Below are 24,544 nucleotides of genomic sequence, written 5' to 3' on the forward strand. Positions count from 1 at the left end.
TATTCTTCTGTATTTTCATTCAATTTTGTGTAAAACTGTATTTATATAGCTGTATTTAAATATTATATTGTTTGTATATCAAATATGAATTAAAAAACTGAGTCTCTTCTAATGTATTATTTTATATTCAATTTTATTCTGTCTGTACGAGTATGATCAAATGTTTCTGCAAAAAATGAGCCTCAGGTAATCTGAAATATTCTTTTGTATTTTCATTCAATTTTGTGTGAAACTGTATTCGTATAACTGTATTTATATGTTATAATGTTTGTATATCAAATTTGAATTGAAAAACTGAGTCTCTTCTTCTGTATTTATGTTCGATTTTATTCTGTCTGTACGAGTATGATCAAATGTTTGTGCCAAAAATGAGCCTCAAGTAATCTGGAATATTCTTCTGTATTCAAATTCAATTTCATGTCAAACTGTATTTATATATTGGTTGTAATATTTGTATATCAAATGTGAATTGAAAAACTGAGCCTCATTTTTGAAATAATGAGTTTGATTGATTTTGTAGTGGAATTTCTCTCACTGTCCGATTGGACCTACGTTCATTCCCGCATTTAACTATCAATCGTAAAACGGCTATGAAAATCTTTCACACCCATTTCACTTCTTTCACCCCTTATTAGTTGTGTCCCTACCACATTCTCCCTTCAACTCCCTCCTCTTTCACTCTCATCGTGCTCTCTCTTGTGACAGCTTCCTATCTCGAATACTTGGGCATGCATTTTACAATCTACCATCTCGCTATCCTCCGTACTGTCCGTTACATGGTAGAGGGAGCGACTGTCGGAGGGTGGTTTTCGCTGAGCTGGCTTCGGGTATAATAAATTTTTGGGGCCGAGGTTTTAAACAAAACAAGTTCAGGGTGGTCAAGTTGGAATGCCGGGTCGTCATCACCCCACACCCCAACACCACAACACCCCTGTGTTACTGGTTCTAAAATAACCGATAACAGCCACCATACTACCCAATAATGTCGATCCTGTTCCATTCAATGAATTCCCTCTTTCATCAGGAAAGTTCCCAACAATTCCAATGGAGATTCGCCCTAAAACAATATCAATTCCCTAAAATGTATGCTTCTACAGATAATACTAATCATAATCTATTGACTGTCCGCAATAAATAATTCATTGAGTTACTATGCACCTATGCCAGCGCACAAACCTAGGTTTTGCTGGCTTTGTCAGATAGGAAACAAGTTATTTTCAATTTAAGAGTTCATGTGTTATTGGAATCTTATTATGTATTTCTTTCTTGTATATTATTTTTATGATTCATAGTCTACATTGTATTGTTTTCAAATTGACAAATGAATTTTAATTTGAAATAAAAACCTGTCTGAATTGCTTTTGTTTCACTGCTTTTCTCAATGAAAAACCGGGAAATACTTTTTTATAGTGAGGTCCACGTTATAAAGGCAGTGTTTAATTAGCAATGGTATTGCTATCCTTGTATATCATTCAACAAAGCAGAAAGCGCTATCTCATCCTCGCTTTGCTCTGTTGCCAGATCATATTTTAACAATGTAGGATTAATAATTAATTAACAGAATATTCCATCTCAATCATGAAAATCCATTATGAAATTATTTAAAAATATAATTTCTTGCTTAAAGAAATATAATTTATAATTTTGTATAATTAAATAAATAAATATAATTGGATTTGTATTTTGAAATTAATTAATCTGATAAATTCCAAATTGTAGTAGATAAATTTTTTGGACACAAAATAGTGTGTGAATTGAGTTATCATTTTTACATAACCTCTAGACTGTTGTCACGTGGTACTTTAGTACCATCAAATATTTCAAAATGAACCAATGAATTTTAATAGGATTATAAAATGGAAAGAAGGTTAGACCTAGTCAAAGGACCAATCAACTTAAATCGAATATTATTAGCGATTAGGAGTAATAGTATTATCAAAAACGATAAGAAAACATGTATAATTGTGATTCAATAACTATGAGAACCCATTGGCAAGATCAAAAAATTATAAAGCGGCTTACTTATTATTGGCGGATAATAAAAAAATAAAAGTGTGCATGAACATTGAGGTTAGAATTATTTGTTTACATTTTGAAAAGAATTAGTCGATCTTGAATAAATCGATAATTATTAGAATCAATGCTGAGCGAATCAGCTGATCATTCGATCAACCAGTATAATAGGTTGAATTATATAAAATTTACTCACAAAGGATATATTATGTATACTAAAGGAAGTTGATGTGTAGAAATACGGACAACTATTATTTCTGTATAAATATTTATTATAATCTAAAAAAGCACGAAAAATCAAGAGTATACAAAACTCATATAAAAAACTAAATGTATTATCTATTGAAATCGTATGTTACGATTTATTTATGAAATAATTTAAGATAAACACTCCATATATTTGTATAAAAACTTTTTTATTTAATTTTTTCTATTATAAAGTTGAGGAAGCCCTGATTCCAAGGCAACCAATTGTATTGAGTTTATTAAATTGAAGACCAATCAGAGAGTAGCTTACAGAATTATTCTTGGAAGAGACAAATTTTTCTGAAAACCTCTTTCTTCTGGCTTAAGATCTCGACCTGAGAGGACGCACATAGAGTTTAGGGTTCTTTCTTCCTCTTTTAAATTTTAAAACTATTAAGCCAAACCCTTTTTTAAATGTGAAATATTTGTATTAAATGTAAAATTATCTGTGAACTCAGTGTTGTTGAAGAGTTCGTAATCGTAATTATTCCCTATAAGTATATATTTAATTAGAAAAATAAATCTATAAGAATTTGGACCACGCGCTAGCCCAGCAGAGACGAAAGGAGCCTACCTAATTAATTATTGGAAATAATTAATTCAACCCAAGAGACCGTCAAGAACTTCATTTATGTGAGTGATAAGTCAAACGAGCTCGTTTTAGGTTTTCTGCGTATAGTGGGGAAATTAATTGAAAGCGCTATTCAAATTGACTTAAATTAAATAAAAAGTCCCCACGTGTTGAGTACTATCACATAGTTCATAAGAACATTTTATAAATTTATTTGATATAGGTAGGAGGCTTACTTCCACGCACGGCCCGAATTCATATAAATCCCTGAGATCTCATGTTTGAATAATAATTTATTAATTATTAATTTTGTTAATTGAACAAAGTATATCATATCAAACCTATAGACCAAACAGGTTTTTATTTGTAGAAATTTGTATTGACTGGAAGTCTAAGCATCAGTACTGAATATAATGTGTTTATGAATTTGAAACTCACTACTGTGAAAGCTATTAAATCTTGTGATAATTATTCAGATTATAGAAAGAATTTATTTAAGAAAAATTATAGATATCGAATATTTTATATACACTTTTTTATGGGAATATATTTTGTGTTTTATGTCAGCATACAAATCGTAGAAATTTATTTTATCCTAGTTCATCTCGTGATATACAGTTTGAACTGTTTTAGTACCAATAAATATTCAGCAGCACATGAAATTATTGAATCATTAGTATTGATCTTATTGAGAGCACTCAGTATTTATCGTCCTTTGATGATAATCACTTTAATCTGCCAGAACAAGTATATTAAAAATTATATTAATAAGGTTCCAGTTATATCATATAAGGATCCAGAGAGCTTCAAGAACTGGCGTTGTAAGTTCTAAGGAATTTTGGAAGGATAAATTGGTGAATACCTGTATTCATGACGAGCGTTTTAAGAATCAACTAGAAACAACTATAGTTGGTCTTTATTATTCTCTAGTGGGTGAATGGTTACTGTTAATCAGTCATCAAATATTCTTTTAATTTCCTCACTGGTATTCTTCAAGAACTTCATAGAAGCAGCGGTAAGAATTATTAATCACCGGTCATTGAACCTTATGGTGATTACTTGTGTTTGTAAAATTCATGTATCTACCACTGAGCTAGAGCTGAGGTTTGAACCCAGTAATTTTGCGAGCCGGACGGCCTTAATTTTTTGTGAATTTATTCGCAAAAGAGGGAATTTAACAACTGCTCTTATAAATACCAATAACATCGTATCATCTGTAAAGGATTGGCAAAAGTTTACCACTTTACATAATAGCTTCATAACGTGGGACTCTATCATAAGAGATAACCCTCCAAGGAGCACAATTTGACACTGTGTATTTCAAATTGAGGTTTAAAGCAGTTTTGGGCGAATGCCTGTTGTTTTTACCTGGATTGTATTTGTATATGATTAAATAAATGAATAAATTTCAAATGAGAATTAACAGTTAATATTACATCAATGAACCTGTATCAGCTACCGTCTATAGAAGGCATTGACAAGACAGAGAATCAAGAACATTGTTCTGTTTTTTTCGGGAAATATCATTCTCCACTGTCATTATAACGTGGACCTCCCACTATAGGAACAAATTCACTACTACTGATAAGTGGGTGTTCGGCTTGAGCGCTCGTCTTAGATATTCTATTATTAATCAATAATTCTATACATGATTTGGTAGAATAATTGATAGAATTAGTGTAATTACAGTCAATATCATTTGTGAAGGGATATCTGAAGTGTCTATTTTACATTGCTAGTATATTATATCACACAGTCTATTCAGCAAGTTCGACTCATGATGAAAGAAAAGGAAGTGTATTGAAATCTTAATTTGGTATTTGGTACATCTGAATTCGAAAGAATGGTTTGTATGAATATTTTTGGACTGAAATTTTGTGCAAAACTAGAAGACATAACCTCATTTCGGACTTTTTAATGTTACCTAAATTTGGGAGAGAAATAGTACAAGTTATTTATTCTTATTTTTCCTCTCCCGATCTGTGCTTCATTATAAAAAAGAATAAATAATTTATAAAATAGAATCATAGTACCCTTTAAAAGTAAATAGAATATTAAAAAACAAGAATACAAATTGTTTTTTTTTAATATTTTATTTATTTTTAAAGGGTACTATAATTTATTCTATTTTAGAAATACAAGAAAGTAGCCCTGAATTCATACATTTACAAAAAAAGAATAAATAAATAAATCATCCAACATCCTTACGATGGAAAATATGAATTGACACTGATTCAGAAGAACAGAGGTAGAATTGGAAAATTGCCAACGAGATAGATCACTCTGTAATATGATATCAGAGAACAAATAGTGTGATGATTGGAGTTACTAGATAATAACACTGTAATCGATTATCAGAGAAGAAAAATGAGAAGCTCCGGAAAGTGGGTTACAGTCCCTTCGTGGGATTGAGCATGCGATTCATTAAGATTGTTGAAACAGTAAAGCTTTTTGAAAACGAATATTCTCGGATGAGAGGATTCAATATGGGTCACAGTTTCTTCGTAGAACCAAGCATACAGTCTAATACGATTGCATTGCACAAGTGTTGAAACAAGGCACCAGTTAGTCGAGAGAAGATGAGACATGATCAGGCACGTTCAGACACAATACTTCACGTAGTTGCTTATGAAGATATGTCTAATTGCAATTACTAATCAGCGTGAGTTGCCTCATAAGCTGCAATGTGAAGTATTGTGACTAAACATGTCTTATCATGTCTTGTCTTAACTAACTGGTGTGCGCTTAGGCTAGAGGCTTTTGAAAACGAATGTCCTCTGATGATAGAAGTCAGGTTGTGTTACAGTTTCTTCGTGGGGCTAAACATACAGTTTAATACGATTGCATTGGGATTGATTTTAGTGTTGGAACTGTGAAGATTCTCTGGAAAGAATGGGAGATAGGAGTCAAGATGGGGAGGAAATAAACAGGAAGTTGAAGACTGGGAACAGTTGCCGCATGATGATTCAAGGGGACAAATAGTGGTGGGTTCAATCTTGAACCGTGAAGTGTTGAGAAGATAAGGGCACCAACTTCAGTCCCTGCCCCTGTCCCTCAGTGATGAAGCCCTTTTCTCATTCTCTCTTTTATGCCCTTTTCTCTGTTTTATATTTTGCTGGCTCAGTGCTCTCCCGTCAGCTGCTTCTTCCACTTTTCCTCCAACTCTCCTTCCCCTTCTCCACCCACTTTACCACTCTTTCCTCTTCCACTCACTTCCTCACCCCTCAACTGTCTTTGTTTACAATGGCCTCTCCTCAAGGAATACACTTTGTGTTCTTATACGCGGCCGCTATCATAACTCGATGCCTCTTCAACACTCGAGTCAAGTTTTAATAATATTTTGAAGCAACAGTAACATTATCCGGCCACCAACCAACACTATCTCTGCTTTTGTGTTATCATCTGAGGGAAAGGATATCTCTGAGGCTCATGTTATCAAACTGTAACTATTTGCCGGCTTTTGTAGTTTCTTATATTCTTCATGATTCTGGATGATTTTTGTTTTCCTTCTTTTAGTTCAGTTTATAATTTTGTAATTGAAATAGATAAGGGAGAAGATTTGATTTCTCTTCTCACAAACACAATGCAATTCGAGAGATAACATCACACAATAATGTTGAATAAAAAATTCAAAAGTGAATAATTTAATAAAATTCATTAGATTTTTCCTTAGGAGTTCAATTGATAAGGAAATGGAATGAAGGAATAGGTTTGAGAACAATAATGATAGAAGACAGTGAATACAAAACTCAATGAATGTTATCACTTTGCTCTTTGCTTATACTTATCATGTGAAGTTTCATTTTTGTCTGATAGCTGTATTCTTATGGTACTAATGCGGGAATAATATTTTGAGAGGTTTGGTGTCATTGCATTAGTTGCCAAAAGTATAGAAAATGGTGTTTATCCCGAATAATTTCCAAATTGGATCCAAAACTAACTGTAACTAACTCTATATTAATACTCCACCTCTACCTCTCTCCACTTTCTCTTTTTCTTTCTCCAATCTCAATTAGCTCTTTTTCTCTTTTCATTCCATTTCTCCAGTTTGTTGCTTCATCTGTTCCTCCTCCTCTTTTCTTCATTTTATTAATCAATTATTTGATCTTATCTACCTATATAATTATTTTACTTTATCAATTCTCTGTTTTTTTCTCTTCAATATTTATATTGATTAAAACTTTTACAATATTTCCATTAATAAATAAATCCTTAGTTTAAATAACGAAATTAACGTTTTGGTAGAGAGTTAGTGGGGAGGATAATTTTTAATATTCTTCCCAAAGAATGGACATTGATATGTCCAAAGCTCCGCCAATTTATGTAGATGCATAACAATATGATTATTATCTATAGTTATTATATTACAAATTGCTTTTTCATATCATATACAGTTCAATAGTTATTTTCTTAGTCTATATTATGTAAATTCATCTATAACTTTGCTGTATTGTAAGCTATTGTATATAAGTGTATAAGCAAGTATTTTATATTGTAATCTACATAAATAAAGTACTCAATCAATCAATCAATCAATCAATCTCTGGTAGAGAGTTAATGGGGAGGATATTTTTAATATTCTTTCCGAAGAATGGACATTGATATGTCCAAAGCTCCGCCATTTATGTAGATGCATAACAATATGATTATTATCTTTAGTTATTATATTACAAACTGCTTTTTCATATCATATACAGTTCAATAATTATTTTCTTAGACTATATTATGTAAATTCATCTATAATTTTGCTGTATTGTAAGCTATTGTATATAAGTGTATAAGCCAGTATATATTGTAATCTACATAAATAAAGTACTCAATCAATCAATCAATCTTTCTGCTCCTCAAACTCCTCCTACTCATCATTCTCCTCCTGCTCCTGTTCCTCTTCTTCCACCCCTTCTTCTCCTCCTCTCCTTTATATCTTCTCCATTCTCATATTTTCTTATAATTTTCTACTCGCTTTCTTCTACTTCATCCTATTTTTTACGCTTTCTTCCTCTCGTTGTCCTTTCACAATTTATCACCATTTTTATATTTTTCTCTCTTTCACTCTCTTATTGCCTTTTTCTTTCCACCATAGTAGGAAAACCCTCCAATCCTCCAACTTTTTTACATCATTATTCTTTTTATTTTTGTTTCATTGTGATTGTTGTTGTTATTTGCATGTATTATTTTTGATAATTTGTGTTAAACTTGTATGTGTGTATGTATGTATGTGTGAATTCGTTTTTTTCCCCAACATTTCCATTCTTTCATTTTTTGTCCTCCAACTGTCCCACTCTCACTCACCTACCTTGTTTTTCCTTCCTCGTCTTTCTCATTCTTCTTCATCTTCCACTCTGTTTTTTGATCTGCCTCCAACATCTTCTTCTCATAATCCTAATCAGCGACCTCAAAATGCTCTCTCACCTTCTCCATGATAATCACTTGCCTAAAAACAGTATTGAAACCCCCATTTAATACATATTCACAACAATTTCCCACAACATAATATTGTTCTTAAGATGAATTTCCATCTTAGCCTCCTTGCGTCACACCACTTTCTTGTAGTGTTAACTGGCTTCACGTCTCACACTTGCGTGAGTTGGGAGGCACAGCTCGTATTATGCAAATTGAATTTTCTTAGGGCTTTTTGTTCGTTCTGTAGGTGGTAAGACGCCCATCTCTCGAAGGAATGAAATATAAGATAACGTTGAAATATGATTATGACACCTTGGGGTGTTGAGAGGGTGAGATGGTGGGATGGGGTCGTGGTGCTTAGCATACACTGGGGAGGGGTGGGTAAGGTGTTCTGTTCTATACACCTTATAAGTCACCCGTGAAGAAAGTGAATGGTTGACAGTATAAGAGATCGCTGGGGAACAGGCAGGCCGATAACGTAGCGCGAGAAGAAGAGGCGTATAATTAGCCTAGTGTGAAGCCCGCCTAAAGACGAGTGCTGGCAATATTTCATTGTTGACGACTCCCCCGGGAACACCCTAATTAAAGCCATTGCATATTCCGGGCGGAAAGGTACCCGTTTGCCATGGTCACATCTTGAATATCAATTTTCATCGCCATCCGGCTCACTTTTTCTGCTCTGTATTTTTCAACGTCTCTCCTCCGTGACGTGACGCACTGTTCAAAAAACAAAGCCTTTTGTCTTTTTGCGCCCTTTGTCTACGTTCATTTGCATTGCCGGCAGACGTCAGGTACACAAGTCGTGTGCTGTGTACACGGTGTGCTATGTCGTGTACACACGGATTGTCATGTCGTGTACACGGACCGTCAGTCGTGTAGCTTAATGGCTCTCCTACAAAGTCTACATCATGTTACAAGCGGCTGAAATCGAGCTGTACTTGAAAGTAGCTGTCAATTGATATCGATAGAGGAACTCAGGGTGATGATCAAAGCTTATTCAAGAGGAAAAAATAGAATGGTGTCCCCATGTAAATTTTATGACACGATGAACTCGTATACGTAAAAAAACATTTTTTCTACAACTGCGCGTAAAGAAAGAATTTACATACTCAATTCTTCTCGTAATACAACTTATTTCTGAGGAGCATCTACTTTTTCGCTCGCTAACCATCTGCGCACGCATGCGCAGTAGATTTTCTTTACGCTCGTAAATCATTTGCGCATGCGCAGAAGAGTTTCTTTACGCTCGCTAATCAGCTGATGATAAGCGGCTCGCCAAAAGACACTTAGTGAAAATTTTATTGAGAACTGAAAATTTTGTGAAATGAACAGCTACAAGACTTAACCTATTTCGGACTTTGTGTAACCTTATCTAAATTTGAGAGAGGAATAGCACAAGGTTACCTTATTTTTTCTCTCCCTATCATTTTTATGATGTACTTGTTATATAAATCAATAAAGGGTACGTGTCACAGAGACAAGCTCTCAAAGAGACAAGTAGTAGTGTTTTTTTAACGATATTAGTGTCATAGAGACAATGTTCTATGGGAACAAGTACTTCTATGAATGGCAGGAACAAGCTCCTACAGAGACAAGTAGAGTCTCACTGGAACAAGTAGAGAAAAAGAGTATCATTCGAACAATTAGAGGAATAGAGTCCCATTCGAACAAGTAGAGTCTCACTGGAACAAGTGGAGTCTCATAGAGACGAGTTGTTGGTGAGGTGTAGGCAACACATGAAGATGAAGGCATTCCATTTGTTCTAATAAACTGGGTGTCGTCTGTTTTTTAATATTCATAGAAAAAAATATATTATGGAGACGTGAATAGAATAGAATGACTGCCTCTATTTTCCCTAGAGAGCGAAGTTAGGGCGCAGTCGGCCCTCTGTTACACTCAACTCTCTATTTCACATATTATGATGAATACAGAGGACGGTTGACATACGACTCGATTGGAAAAAAGAATCATTTACCCTCTACAAACAACAATAATTATTTCAAGAGTAATGTTGAAGGTTGAATAAATAATTGGAGCTAGCTTCAGTTGACGAACGAGGTGACAACGCTGCTGCTGTCAAAGTGAGCACGTGCCACAGAGTTTCATTACATTCTGTCAGAATCTGTTAAATGGAAGCAATTGATGTCACTCATGAACACTGCTGACAGTTTGAAATTTCAGTGAGTGAGATTAGGGTAAAGTGAAATTCACTTCATACTGTCAGCATTAATTGAATGGGAAGCATTGATGTTATTTAGGAGGGAAACTGACAGAACAGAGTGAATTAAACTGAAGAGCCTGTCACTGAACAGGGATAACGAGAGAGAGAGAGAGAGAGTGAGAGAGTGTGAGAATGACTAGTCACTGATAAATATGGAGAATTAATCATCTCAACTCAGGCTACAAATCACGACTGAAATTGTTATGGAGTAAGCAAGCTAAACACGGGCGTAGGATTGGCAACACTCTAAACATGGTGTAGTCTGCTCTGTTACTGTACTTGAAGCTATACTGTAACTTTGTTGAAAGGAATCTGAGTCAAGTTTCCAGTTCTCTCATGATAAGCATCAAATCAACATAATATTTATCTATCAATTCCAATATTGGAGTATTTTGCAGTAGTGATAGATCTCTAGCTTCTATTATTCTCAATATCGAGGCACCGAGCTTCGCTCGTTATTTATTTATCAACTTCAGATAAACCAAACACAATTCTTTAAAATAATTGGGGAAGTACTAACAGGCACAGTCCAAAACTGTTTCTTTCCCGAATTTTGATTTATACACTACTAGTAGTTCTGTGAACAGTAGACCTCACTCAGTATTCTCATCCACAAGTACCTGATTGAAACTATAGACCTTATGGGAATAAAGCAATAGACTGGCTTCTCCACACATCTGTGTAATCACTTCACAGCCTCCCTCATACGCCAATATTAGAGTAAAAAATCAGACTATAGAACTATCCATCATAAATCAGCTGTCAAGTGCATCGACGCATGCAATTCAATATCTCAATGTAACTTAATTTGAAAAAAAACAGCTGTTGTGTGGACTATTAATTGCATGCAGTGAGGCATGCGATTGATAACTTGAAGTAGCATCTCTCCCGACTTTTCTCTGCTTTCAACTGGGTAAGCTTTTGATGATAGTAGCATATAGCTGTTTACATAAAATTATTAGCCTTGTCGATACAAAAACTCAAACAGCCATTAGTCGTTTATTCACCGATATCTCGCCGACACGACAGGGCAGGACAGAATTTGCTCTGATGGACAGTATTAGAGAAGACTATGGTTTATAACTGCCCGAGGTCTACTGTTCACAGAACTACCAGTAGTCAGGGCGTTTAGAATAAAATACACAATATACAAACCATCATTATTATAGACGATCAGGACCTAAACTACTTGGGAGGCCCATACAGAAACATCATCATAATGTAAGTTCTGCAACAGTATGAGTAAATCTGTAGCTCCTGTTCATTCTCCATGCATTATAATACTGTTGCAAATACGACTTACGTATACAGGCATACCCTATAGATATATTCACAGTATAAACATTCAGCCAGCCACTAAGGACAGTCTCGAGTCGTATAAATTACGGCTCACAACGGCACCGCTTTATGAATACTAATCAGTGTTTTTGTAGCTGTGTAAGACCCTCCTACGCATTAAGATGGACTGGCAACTCTACTCAAGATACAGATATAATGGTCTATCCTCGGAGAATAATATGTATGGTGTAGATCAGTTTTATAACATCTAGAATCGAAATAGAGATGAAGTGGCTCATTTTTTCCAATCCATGAGAGAGGATTTTAAATATTCCATCACTGTGTGGAGTAAAAATTATTTGTCTCCTAAATATCCATGATCGCTATTTTGAATTGGATAGAGTTTATTCAGTTTAACTAATAATCTGTTCGTGTTCGAATATGAAACACTTGCTCATATTTTATTTTGTATCTTTCATATTGTATTAATGCCCCTCTATTGTTTTGAGGAAAGTATCACCATAGAGAAACAATAGCGTAAGTAGATATCCCATGGTATAAGGAATTTATGTCGCAACTTTTACTGTTATCTCAAGCCGATTACTGTCGATTATTGTCAATTTTTAAAGTTTTGTTGGGGTGATACTGTATGAACGGCACGATTTGAGAGACTACCAGCGTTACACAGCTGCATAGGAAAGAACTATGTGAACTATCGGCTTGAGATAACAGTAAAACTTGCGACATAAACGCCCTATACCATGGGATATCTATGCTATCGTTTCTCTATGGTATCACGTACATCTACTCCAGAAGTTATTCATTCAGAAAAATACATTGATATGTATGAATAATCAATTCTCAATTTTAAGTATCCTACAAAATGGAGAGAGATTCTTTGAAGCTGATTTCTTATTCAATTAATTATACTAAGTATCATACTTTATTTATACTCTAATGATGATAATGATTGAGAGGGACGAATAATTAGGAGTGAAAATTTAAAAAATTCAAATTCAAATTTATTCCACACTCAAAAATACATGTACACAAAATCAAAATAGAGTCTAGCATGACAAATACAATAATTGAACCAAAATTCAAAAATAGATTGTAAGTGAAAAAAAATACTGGCATAATATTACTCTTCTTCGCCAGAGGGAGTAGGAAAATGAATAAGAAACTTGAAATTCGTTTAATCCGTGACTGTGTTGGAGTATTATTCGAATTGTGGATATTCGAATGCAGTTGGACAGTCAAGTTCAACACAAGACCAGTAATTATTATAATTTTTGAAACCCCTAGGATAATAGTTGTGCAAAACAGAGTGAGCCACTCATAGTTCTACAAGACTAGCAAAATCATTGATCTAGGCATCTCTAAAGAGACTCTCAAGTGAGAGCAGCCAGCCACCGAAATCCAAGATGAGGCGGAAATAAGGCGAACGCCAGAACAATTTATGACGCTATTTCCCAAGGAGCCGTTTACTACGAAATTGAATAGAGAGACCGAGTGTCCCGGACTGCATGTGTTTTGGTAGCCCTGTCACGCACGGCGGTAATGACTCCAGATAAAGGACCATAGGATATGCACACACTCGCAACCAACATGTCAAGACGCGGCGTATCAAAGAACAAGATGGTGGCGGAGAGATGCTGGAGAAGGAAAAAAATTGGGACTTTTGCTATAGAATGAGTAGTGGAGTATGGAAGGCTCGAAATTCCTATCAAAATATCATATAGTTCATAATCTATATATAAAAGCGAAATGGCACTGACTGACTGACTGACTGACTCGCAGAACTAAAAATCTACCGGACCACAAACGTTCAAATTTGGTAGGTATGTTCAGTTGGCCCTTTAGAGGCGCACTAAGAAATCTTTTGACAATATTTTAACTCTAAGGGTGGTTTTTAAGGGTTTAAAGTTCGTCTTTTAGCATGTATATTGTTCTTATTCTCTTAATTATAATTGAAAAAAGGCCATATGTTAATATAGAACTATAATCTAGAGAGAGTACCTCTTCGAAACAGTTGTTTACTGGTCACTAAATTAATAATTTTGTCAGGTTGGCATTAAGTTGAGTTGATTTTGTTAGGTTGGCACCAAGTTGAAGATTGAAATGCATTTATCGCGGGAAAATTGATTGGGCACTGCTACTTCAATCAGAGCTATTCCTGGGAATGTTATATTACTAGCCGTCAGGCTCGCTTCGCCATATCCGCCAGAAGTTTAGTCTGGACCCCCGACTGGATCGTCCTAACATACGATAAAAATGCTTAAATGAAAAATGCAGGCGAGCGAAGCGAGCCTGCTGATCTCATTCTTGGACGATCCAGTCGGGGGTCCAGGGGGCGGAGTCCCTGGCTAGACGGATATGGCGAGCGAAGCGAGCCTGACGGCTAGTATCTGATAAAATATAATGGTTCATAATGATATATGATTGTATCTTTCTTCCATAAAGGAAGGCAGAATACATTCTTACATGGATATTGTCTTGCGATTCCCGTAGGCTCACATCATGTGCAAAGACATGTCCTCAAGACCTTACTGTCAAGACCTGTAATGTTATCTAATATTATGAAGGAACCAATCGGCTTATACATGTTGAGGATAGGAAATTCAAGAATAACGCATCATAATCTCTGAACTACTGAAATGATAAACTTGAAATTTTGCATATAGATCCTTAATTTAGCACGGATGGTTTATAGGCTTTTTGTGTAGTTGAGAAGTTGATATTGTGGTAATTATCCATATTGAATGAAAAAGACTAAGAAATTGTCAAAAAGCCACAGATTTATTGATACTTAGAAAGACCGGTTTCGGTTATTACACCATTATCAATCTCTGATAAACGGAGAGATTGATCTCTGTTTATCAGAGATTGACAATGGTGTAATAACCGAAACCGGTCCTTCTGAGTCTCAATAAATCTGTGGTTTTTTGACAATTTCTTAGTCTTTTTCATTCAAGCAGAATACATTCATACACAGATATGGGCTCGCGATTCCCGTAGACTCACACCATGTGCAAAGACATGTCCTCAAGACCTCACTGTCGAGACCTGTAATGTTATCTAATATTATGAAGGAACGAATCGAATCGGCTTATACATGTTGGGGATAGGAAATTCAAAAATAACGCATCATAACCTCTGAACTACTGAACTTATTAACATGAAATTTTGCATATAGATCCTTAATCTAGCACGGATGGTTATAGGCTTTTTGTGTAGTTGAGAAGTAGATATTGTGGTTATTATTCATATTGAATGAAAAAGACTAAGAAATTGTCAAAAACCACAGATTTATTGATACTTAGAAAGACCCGCTCCGGTTATTACACCATTGTCAATCTCTGATAAACTGATTATCAGAGATTGACAATGGTGTAATAAAAATAACCGAAAGCGTTCTTTCTAAGTATCAATAAATCTGTTGTTTTTGACAATTTCTTAGTCTTTTTCATTCGAGATGGTTATAGGCCTGCTGGACTAAGTAGCTTGAAATTTTGGATATAGTCTATCTTGAATAATTCTTCTAGATCTCAGTAGGTCCTGTCCATCAAGTTTTCAATTAGACCCTTGCGAAGCACGGGTTACCTGCTAGTCTATTATGATTTTCGTGTGTTTTGAATTGTAAATTGAGTGTGTAATTGAAGAATGTTAAGTGACACATAACCTAACTACATTTGGGCTGTTGTATAAATTAGAATTGGAGCCGTTTTGGGCTTATAAGCCTGTGGTACTTCTCTGTAAGTTGTGTAGTTCTGAATGATTAAATAAATAATAATGAAGGAAAGCTTAATCGGCTCATACATGTACGGGATACGGAATACTTGTATGACGCATCATCACGTCTCAACTACTGAACTGATTAATTTGAAATAATTATGCAAAAATTTTCTTAATTTACCGAGGATGGTTATATGCTTGGATAGAATAATTGGAAGTAATGATAATAACTATAATGATCATCATAATCAGTGACTGATAGAAAGTATTTTCTCATTTCCTCTTTATGATGATAATTCTAATATATTATTGATTCATATAGTTAGAATGTCTTTTCTCATTTCCTCATTCTTATATTCTACTATAATTTCGATTTACTGTGAATGAAGAGCTGAAGCGTGATTTCCATTATACATTTATACATTTATACATTTAAACATTTATACTACTGGACAAGGAAAGTGAATTAATGGAAAGTAGACAAGTAATATTGGCTCAACTGCCAGTCTATGTGCTAAAGAGAGTTATGAGATGAATTTCATCTCTTTCAAATGAATTTCTCATTCTTCTCATGATTTAAATTTTTAATAAAGCACTTATTAATCGCGAAATCGAAACTTTATCATTTAGCTTGAGAGAGCAACTACGCTCTACACAGTTTTCGTAGGAAATTTCTTGATAACTTGGGTTTTTATGTTCTCTCATAGGTGTGCGCAATCACTCGTTTTCTTGCCTTTTCTGCGCCTCATCCCCTCTGTCGCTTTCAATTATTTCCATGATCATAAATTTCATTTCAGATTTGTTTATTATATTTCGATCATACATTACGTACTGAAAACTCTTCTATGTGATTCACATTCTAGAATAGGAGAGAGGTTAAAAAAATAATAAAAAATGAAAAGCCAACAAACGAAGAAAAAAGAGAGCTCCAAAGCTCTCAGGGATCAAACCTTTTGAAACATGTGATTAATTCAAAAGGACTGAAAATTAATTTTGTTTGTGATAGAGATCGCTAAAGGATGCTGCTCTTTGCTTAAAATAACAACGTTGATATTACTTAAATGATATTTGATATTAACAGTCAATCCATATCATATTATTGTACTATTTGGGCCCTATAGTATTTTGAATGATCTTTATCTCGTGTTTTCCGACTGAAATCAACATTTCATTCGGACTCGATTGACAAATAAACTGCTTATTTTGTGAGAAATCACATAAAGTCAACTTTTTAACAGTAAGTTGACAAGTGATGATCCTCTCAATAGAATTCACTACTGTATTCCTATTCCAGTAGAAATAGTTTTCAACGGAACAAGCTAATATTATAGACAATATGAACAAGTATATGACATCCAACACATGTATCTAACAATATGGACTATTCATTCAACAGTAGTTCATGATTCTCTTCCATGCAATATAATCATACCAGTTTATCAGTGACAACCATTCAAATTTTACATGTGAATAGTCACACAGAAGTCTCACATACAGTCAACCTAGATACAAACTAGGACGCGACAAGTTCACTGGAAATATTCGAGAATATTTCAATGGAAACCGTGGCTAGCACACATTGTGAACGAATTAAAGTTCCATAAAACCTTCGTTATCACATCGTGTTTGCGGCGTGCAAAGCGGTGGAAAAAGAGAGAAAATTTTCAGAGCCGTACAGTGGAAGTTGATTGGTAAATAACGGGCTTCACAAAAGCATAAGCTCAAATCACCATTTGAAATACATTCAGTGCACAACAAACGACAAATATAGCGACAGCAGCTGATGTTTTTTAAATGAGACTCGGAGAAAAAGTCGATATTCCCATGCTGGCTGTATTGGAATTTAGGGTGCGTTGCTCTACTTAGTTCATGAGAAACAATGTTTATTCGCTTCTGGTGTGTTTCCACGTGAAGGCTCTAGAGTTTATGCTATTCTCTAAAAAAAAAAATGAAAAATTAAGGTGAAGTCATGAGTATAGTAAAGTTATCAAAATTTGAAATGATTCGCAAATCTACAAATCTAGCTTTACATTTCTTGTACGGTGAAACAAAGTATTTATGTATGCTTTTTTGATGATGTAGAGTCCCTAAGAGAAGGTTCCACCTTGTATGGAATGAGCCGCCAATGTACCTCGTGATTGTTATAATTCAGCGGGAACCTCTAATTATCAGGTCCACATAGTGTATCATGCCAGAATTCTTCAATACTAGTAGTTCTGTGAACAGTAGACCTCACGCAGTTTTCTCATCCACAAGTATGTGATGTCACCTGTTTGAAATGTTAACAAACTCAGTTCTCGTTTGAATTTGTTTTCCATATGATAAAATTCATCCAGTTCCGTGATAATCTTTCCATCGGATGAAAATTAATTTATACAATCAAAAATATTGGATTGTTTTCAATCACCTATCAAATTAGTCTTTTTTTAAATGTGAGAACATTGATACTGATGGGCACGCATAATAATACCATGGCTGCAAAACAAAATATTGAAATCAAAGACCTTAAAGATGCATAACTCTCTAAGGTCTTTGATTGGAACTATAGACCTTATAGAAATTGACAAGGCTTCTCCAGAACATCTGTATAATCCACTTGTCAGCTTATTGACTAGTAGTTCTGTGAACAGTAGACCTAACGCAGTTTTATCATTCACAAGTATCTGATGTCACCTGTTCTAGTTGATTCAGTTGAATCACAATTCACAGTTGAATCATAATTTACTCTTAAAAACTGTTATTTGTTTCCTCCAAGATCAAAAACTCACTTATGTTAATAAACTCAGTTCACGTTTGAATCTGTATCCCATAAGATGATTTATCCAGTTTCGTGATAATCTTTTCATGTGATAAAAATATTTCTCAACTATTTTAAAATTAATTTTTTCCACTCAGGAATATTATAATTTCTTCAGAATTATTCAGTTAATTTTATCATTTTTTATTCCATTTTCAATCACCTATTAAATTTGTTTTTCAAATGTGAGAATATTGATACTGATGGGCACGCATCATAAAAAATTTTAAACTTTTTTAATTAGAAATAGACACGGCCAGACATCTGTGTAATGCTTGCAATGAATAATCCACTTGTCAGGTGATTGATTATGGATAATTTTATTCTATAGTCTGATTGATCATATCTTCAAAGTGGATGGTATATATAGTGATATCAGAGTATGGAGAATCCCTTTTCTTATCATATTTCCTTAAAATGCAAAATTTCAAAAAATCTTGCTTATACATGAAAAAAGCAGTTGAAAAAAGAATTTCCTGCCAAATCTCATAGAATTCTATCAACGCGATTGGCCGTAATCGCGTTACATACAGACAGACAAAATAAAATCAAAGTTAGAACATAGACCTACCTCACTACGTTTGGTCAATTATCCAGTGTCATTTAGAGAGAATTCGACCACAATGATGAAGCTGTATGATTGCATTTGATTCACGTCTGCTTGGATAGAGTTTATGATTATTATCGTCAAAAAAAATTCCACGTGTAGATCGTGCAGAGATAGATGCATGATATAAATTATTTAATGTTGTTTGGTCAGCCTCATCATATTTGTAGTATCCCAAACTATAAAATTGTACTCATGAAAACTGTTTATTCATATGTCAATCGTCAAAAATCGACTCATCGTTCTTATCTACACATCATTTGATTAATATTATTTTTAAAATGTGATTTGATTGAAAATGAAGAAGCTCTAATTATTATTCATTTTTGCTTTCAGAACAGATGCTAACTTAATGCACATCACAGGCTCGCAATGATTCAGGTAAAGCTCAATAGAGATATTCAATAATTATTGTCTATTGATATTCTATTGTTAAGAAACATAATTGTCCAGATGAGTGATCCATTCTCAAATACATCGTTATTATTTTAAAAAAGGCATTAAAATATGTAGTTAATTATTTCTTCGTGAATATGCATTCTTAGGATTTTTCCAATAACTTAGATTCACTTCTAGTTGATTTCAGTAGCTCTTTTATTAGAGTTTCATGCACCTCTTATTGGTTTTATCACAGTTGCAATGAATTGTGATGGATTTTGTTCTGATTGGGGTAAATTTACTACTGATCCACAAAACGAATAATTGGGAAAATTTGAATTCTGACAAAAAAATGTCAAGCTTCTAGTATCAAATAAGTGTATGGAAAAATTTTAAACATTTTAGAATCTAACCTTCACGAATCTACGTCCGTGATCTAACTTTATAAACATGACCTTCAAGTTTGAAGGTACACAATGCTCTCTTATTGCACTTGAGAAAATCTATATCAGAAATTATAATTAATTCAAATATATGGTAATTGATAATTGGTATGGTATAGATGAATTGACATTTCATCACAGTAGCTTACACGTATTGATCTCTAAAGTATAATTTTTCCTCTGTGACATGGCCTCACTAATTGATACTTCCATCCACTCATGAATTGCAACACAGTCTATGAATCCGTTACCAAAATGTATTTGCTTCCCACTAGGTAGAATCCTGTGACATTGTTTGTGGAAAATCAACCATTCCAGTGGGAAAAAACCATGAGCTTTGTTACTACAAAAACTGTTCCAAACAGCTACCGACACTTTATATCCTACACTGTCAGTCGTTAACAGAATTCGTTAACAGTTATGCCACAGTTTCAGAGAGATAGAAAAACTCTGATAAAAAATGAAAAAGGTTACCCCAAAATTTTAATTGGCTTCCTGGAAGTGATTTAACAATAAAAAATACTCCGTGGTTTCCTTGAAACTCATGTGACATTTCACGTTTCATTAGATGGAAATTATATCCGATGTAAAGCTTTAATTCCATTATTAGACTTATTCACTAATCAACATGGTTCAAATTTAATCGGTTAATTAACTTTTGTTGATCACAATTAACAATTCGCTAGATGATGTTGCATTTTGGAAAGTTTGATACTCATAACAAAGGAATCAAAATAGAGAAATCAAGGTTCTGAAGCTTATATTTATTAACAACATTATAAATTAATTGAATAGTCCCTGCATATACCTGCCCTACTGTAGCATACTGGTACTTTCATCAGTCCTCTATTTGCCGATGACATGAGGATAATTGAATTCCATTTCATGATGATTCAGTGACAAACAAACGTTCGTATCATACATTCAAAAATTTATAAGTTTGTATTGTGTTGTTGTAAAGGTGATGTAGTTGATATCCATTTATTATTAAAAGAGAACGACTTGATATCGTCACAACCAATAGTTCATTGAAACAATTCGAGTAACATTTTTGGTTGTTAGACAGTTTTAAATCTGTGGTGAACTTCTCTTGAGAGTTTAAACATTGAGCACCAGATATAAGTACCTACGGTTGGCCATTAGCTTTTGACGAATAAAGGTTGAGGACTACTGCTATTGGCCGATACCAGGCACGCAGTTTAAATACTTCAACGTGTCTAGTCTAATGGCAGCTAATGGCCAATCGTAGGGCGTCACCCACACTATTCCGATGCTCAATGTTTAGTAAGCGTTCAGTTTACTAAAGATTGATGAAGGTCGAAGAGCTGAAACTGGTATAACATTTTATTTCAATGAATTATTGGTTTTCAATATAATGTCATTCTAATTCATTATGTTTTAATTCATTATCAGATTGTACAAGTAGGATACTGTTTCCATTGATAGCGATTCATACGCTAAGACGTTGTTACACTCAATAAAAATTACTGTTATTAATGTAGAAATGATTTTTATTGGAGAATTTAGAGTTATTCATTCAATGTTTCAGGAATCAGCGAATTTGTTATATTTTTCTAAAAGATGAGCTTAATTCGTTAAAGATGAGCTCACATATCAATACTTTGGAAAAATAAGAGAAAATAAGATTATTCAATTGAAAACTGTTGGCAACTGTTGATTCTATTATATGATTAACTATGAAGAGATAGCAGACTTCGTATGTCTGCAGCGCTATTGTCCAGTCACCAGCTGTCTCAGATCTCAGAATAGTAGATTTGATACGCGCGGGAACACTAGCGTCAGTTGATCAATTTTCATAACGGCAAGGAAAGTTGTGTGAGTGCGCCACACCAGATTTTTGAATCATGATTAAATGTCACTAGTACCATTCACAGAAGGCTCTTTTTAACCGGCTTTTGTGCAACTGGCACCTACTTATTTTCCTTGAAAACATAATTAAACAGAACCTATTTAGTTATTTCTATCTAAATCTATAGGCAGGATAAACTGAAATCTAGAAGAACTGAGATGAAGTTCTTCCTAAATGAAGTCAAGCTGGACAAAGGCTGGCTGTTCCTCTCAACGTTCGTTTATTCATAAGGTTCGGGAACATACCGTGGCTTTGAAAAGCAAGACCTTTCCGCACTCGATCCCGCCCGAGTCTGTTGACAGACTACATGTCTACTGCCACTGCCTTTATTAATCTTAGCTGTAAGCCAAGTAGCTTGTTAGGACTACAACGACAAAGGACTTACTAGACTGCTCCTTCCGAGCTGCGCCTTTGAGCCGAATTTCTTGTCTCCTCACGCGCCTTGCAGCGATTAAAATTGATGGAGTCGAGGATGACTTGGAATATTGATTCAACGAGAAGGAGGTGGTGACAGTTGAGAGTTGAGAGAACTCAGCCGTGAGATGACAGTCGGCAAATTGATTGTGGACTGTTTATCAAGATGGCGGAAGATAGCGTGACATGTTTAAGTGGATGTCATCGAACTTCATTCATCTTCTGCAATAAGCTTTCGATTTGAAAAAATAGAGAAGGGATGGTGCTGAAAGATTCAGGACTGTTGAATGCCTTATGCTCACAGAATGAGTTCTCTTCTAAGCTACATTATAGTTTCCTTGAACAATTATTATAAAAACTTCTGTGAACTGCATGGAAGCTTGAATTCTAGACTACAATTTTCAATTACTTTGCTTATCATTATTCTTATCAATTCTCATTATTAATCATTGAAGCTAGAAATGTGAAGCATTACTATCAAAGCAATTGAAAATTGTATTCCAATATTCAAACTTTAATGAAGTTTACAAAAGGTTTCAATTTGTGACAACAAGGCAAGATGAATTACAATGAGTTTCAAACGACATTTTTCAAGATTTGACATCCTCTCAGCAGTTTTCCGTATGAGACTCAGCATATCTGGGAACTTTTCAACGGTTCTTGTAAAAAAGTATCCGTGAAAGTAAAATAATAGTATTGCGATACAATGAAAAAAATCAATGATTGGTGAGTAACAAGTCTTCTATAATTATTTATTTTTATTTTGTAATGAAACAAATTTCTACGTGTAGTTAATCATAGTACAGAGTGTTACAGAGAAACGGGAAATTTTGAAAGTTAAATAATTTCACGAAAAACAAATCTTTGAATAAAGTTTTTCATATCATTCAATAGTAAAAATAATGCCATTTTAGAATAAATAATATCGTAACATTTATTTTTGGAAGATTACATCTTGCAGGTGTGTTCCTTTTCTACGCAAACATTCCTGTGGTCTCTTCATCACATTGTCCATGCATGGTTTGACGTAACATTACAACTGGAATTTGAAATCGCTTCTCGAATCTTGGCTTTCAATTCTGCAACAACGGAAGAATTGAAAGCCAAGATTCGAGAAGCGATTTCAAATCTACAGGAATGTTTGCGTAGAAAAGGAACACACCTGCAAGATGTAATCTTCAAAAAATAAATGCTACGGTATTATTCATTCTAAAATGACATTATTTTCACTATTGAATGATATGAAAAACTCCATTTATAGATTTGTTTTTCGTAATAGTATATTTCGCGCCTAGGGCCGAAAAGACTTTTCCGGCTCGAAGTCGGCTTTCAAGATTGAGAGCCGGAAAAACATTTTTGCCCGTGGTGCGAACGCTATTTTTCGCCAAACAGAAAAATAAACAATATATATATGAAAATAATTGTTCACTGCCAAAAGCAAAAGTGGAAGGTCATAGCTCTAGCAAATCTGAGTATCAGGAAATTGTCCAAGTGTTTTTATTTTTTATTCTGATTTGTCTAAATAACCTAAAAGATTATGTTCAATTATGTGGGAGGTTGAGTTTATACTCTTTTATTCTTTCAAATGACAATAAGATTATATTATTATAAATGTTTTAATAATTATTGAATAATGAAAACAAATAATGAAAAATTTGTTAATCAGCTGTTTTAGCACACTTGAAATTTGGCCAATCTGAATGTCAACGTCAACAATGCTTGTTGTCATCGACTTAGGAAGTTTAGGTTAGAAGTTCTATCCTACTCTGAAAATCGAATTTGAATAGTTTATAATATAGGCTATATCTTATCTGTATTTCATTCATCCAAATAAAATGATAGTATATTATTGCAGAATACTTTATTCAATTCTAGAAGCATAAACTGATTCCGTTTCATAAACTATTTGTAAAAACGTTCAGCACCATGGATATTGCCCAAGTAGTTCCAAAATTATCCACCAGGTTTCGTGATAAACGAAGTAGGCTACTATGAGGTTTGAGGTTAGATTCTATTATACTCTGAAAATTTAATTTGAATAGTTTATATTATCTTATTTGTATTTCATTCATCCAAATAAAATGTTAGTATCTTATTGCAAAATACTTTATTCAAATCTAGAAGCATATAAACTGATTCTGTTTCATAGACTATTTTGTGAACACGTTCACATCAAATCAGAATAAGCTGACTTCAAGGTTATTTTACAGCCCTAGGGCCGTAAAAATTTCACCGGCCTGGTCAGAAAACAATCACTTTCGGCCTCCATATGACGCACGTAAACCTACTCATTACATGCAAGTGGGGCGAAAAACTATTTAAATTTCTAAATTTCCATTCAACGAAACAAAAATATCAACTTGCACAAACTTATAAGTGTCACAAGTGAATAGAGCTCACTCCTTTCAACAGAGCAAACTTCAGGCGCTCTGTATGCACGCCAAATTATTATAATCAAATCTCAGTTGACAACTGGTGCCGTGTGAATGAGACCGTGAAAGTTACATTGGTTGTTTCATATCGGCCGGAAAACGGATGGAGCACAAAAGAGACGACAACAGGAGTGGA

The 24,544-nt window shown here is 34.2% G+C and overlaps 1 protein-coding gene across 4 annotated transcripts in view; it reads left to right on the forward strand.

Annotated features, from left to right (window-relative positions):
* Positions 1–24,544, forward strand: part of LOC111055101 (voltage-dependent calcium channel gamma-4 subunit) — a 304,396-nt gene that overhangs the window by 168,293 nt on the left and 111,559 nt on the right. For 3 of the 4 annotated variants that reach the window (XM_039434165.1, XM_039434164.1, XM_039434166.1), the window contains exon 3: positions 19,208–19,252. The gene's annotated coding sequence lies outside the window, so the exon portion shown is untranslated. The remainder of the gene's footprint in view (positions 1–19,207; positions 19,253–24,544) is intronic. The other variant, XM_039434163.1, reaches the window with a different exon arrangement.

The sequence above is a fragment of the Nilaparvata lugens genome, chromosome 8, assembly GCF_014356525.2.
Source record: "Nilaparvata lugens isolate BPH chromosome 8, ASM1435652v1, whole genome shotgun sequence".
Taxonomy (NCBI): Eukaryota; Metazoa; Arthropoda; class Insecta; order Hemiptera; family Delphacidae; genus Nilaparvata; species Nilaparvata lugens.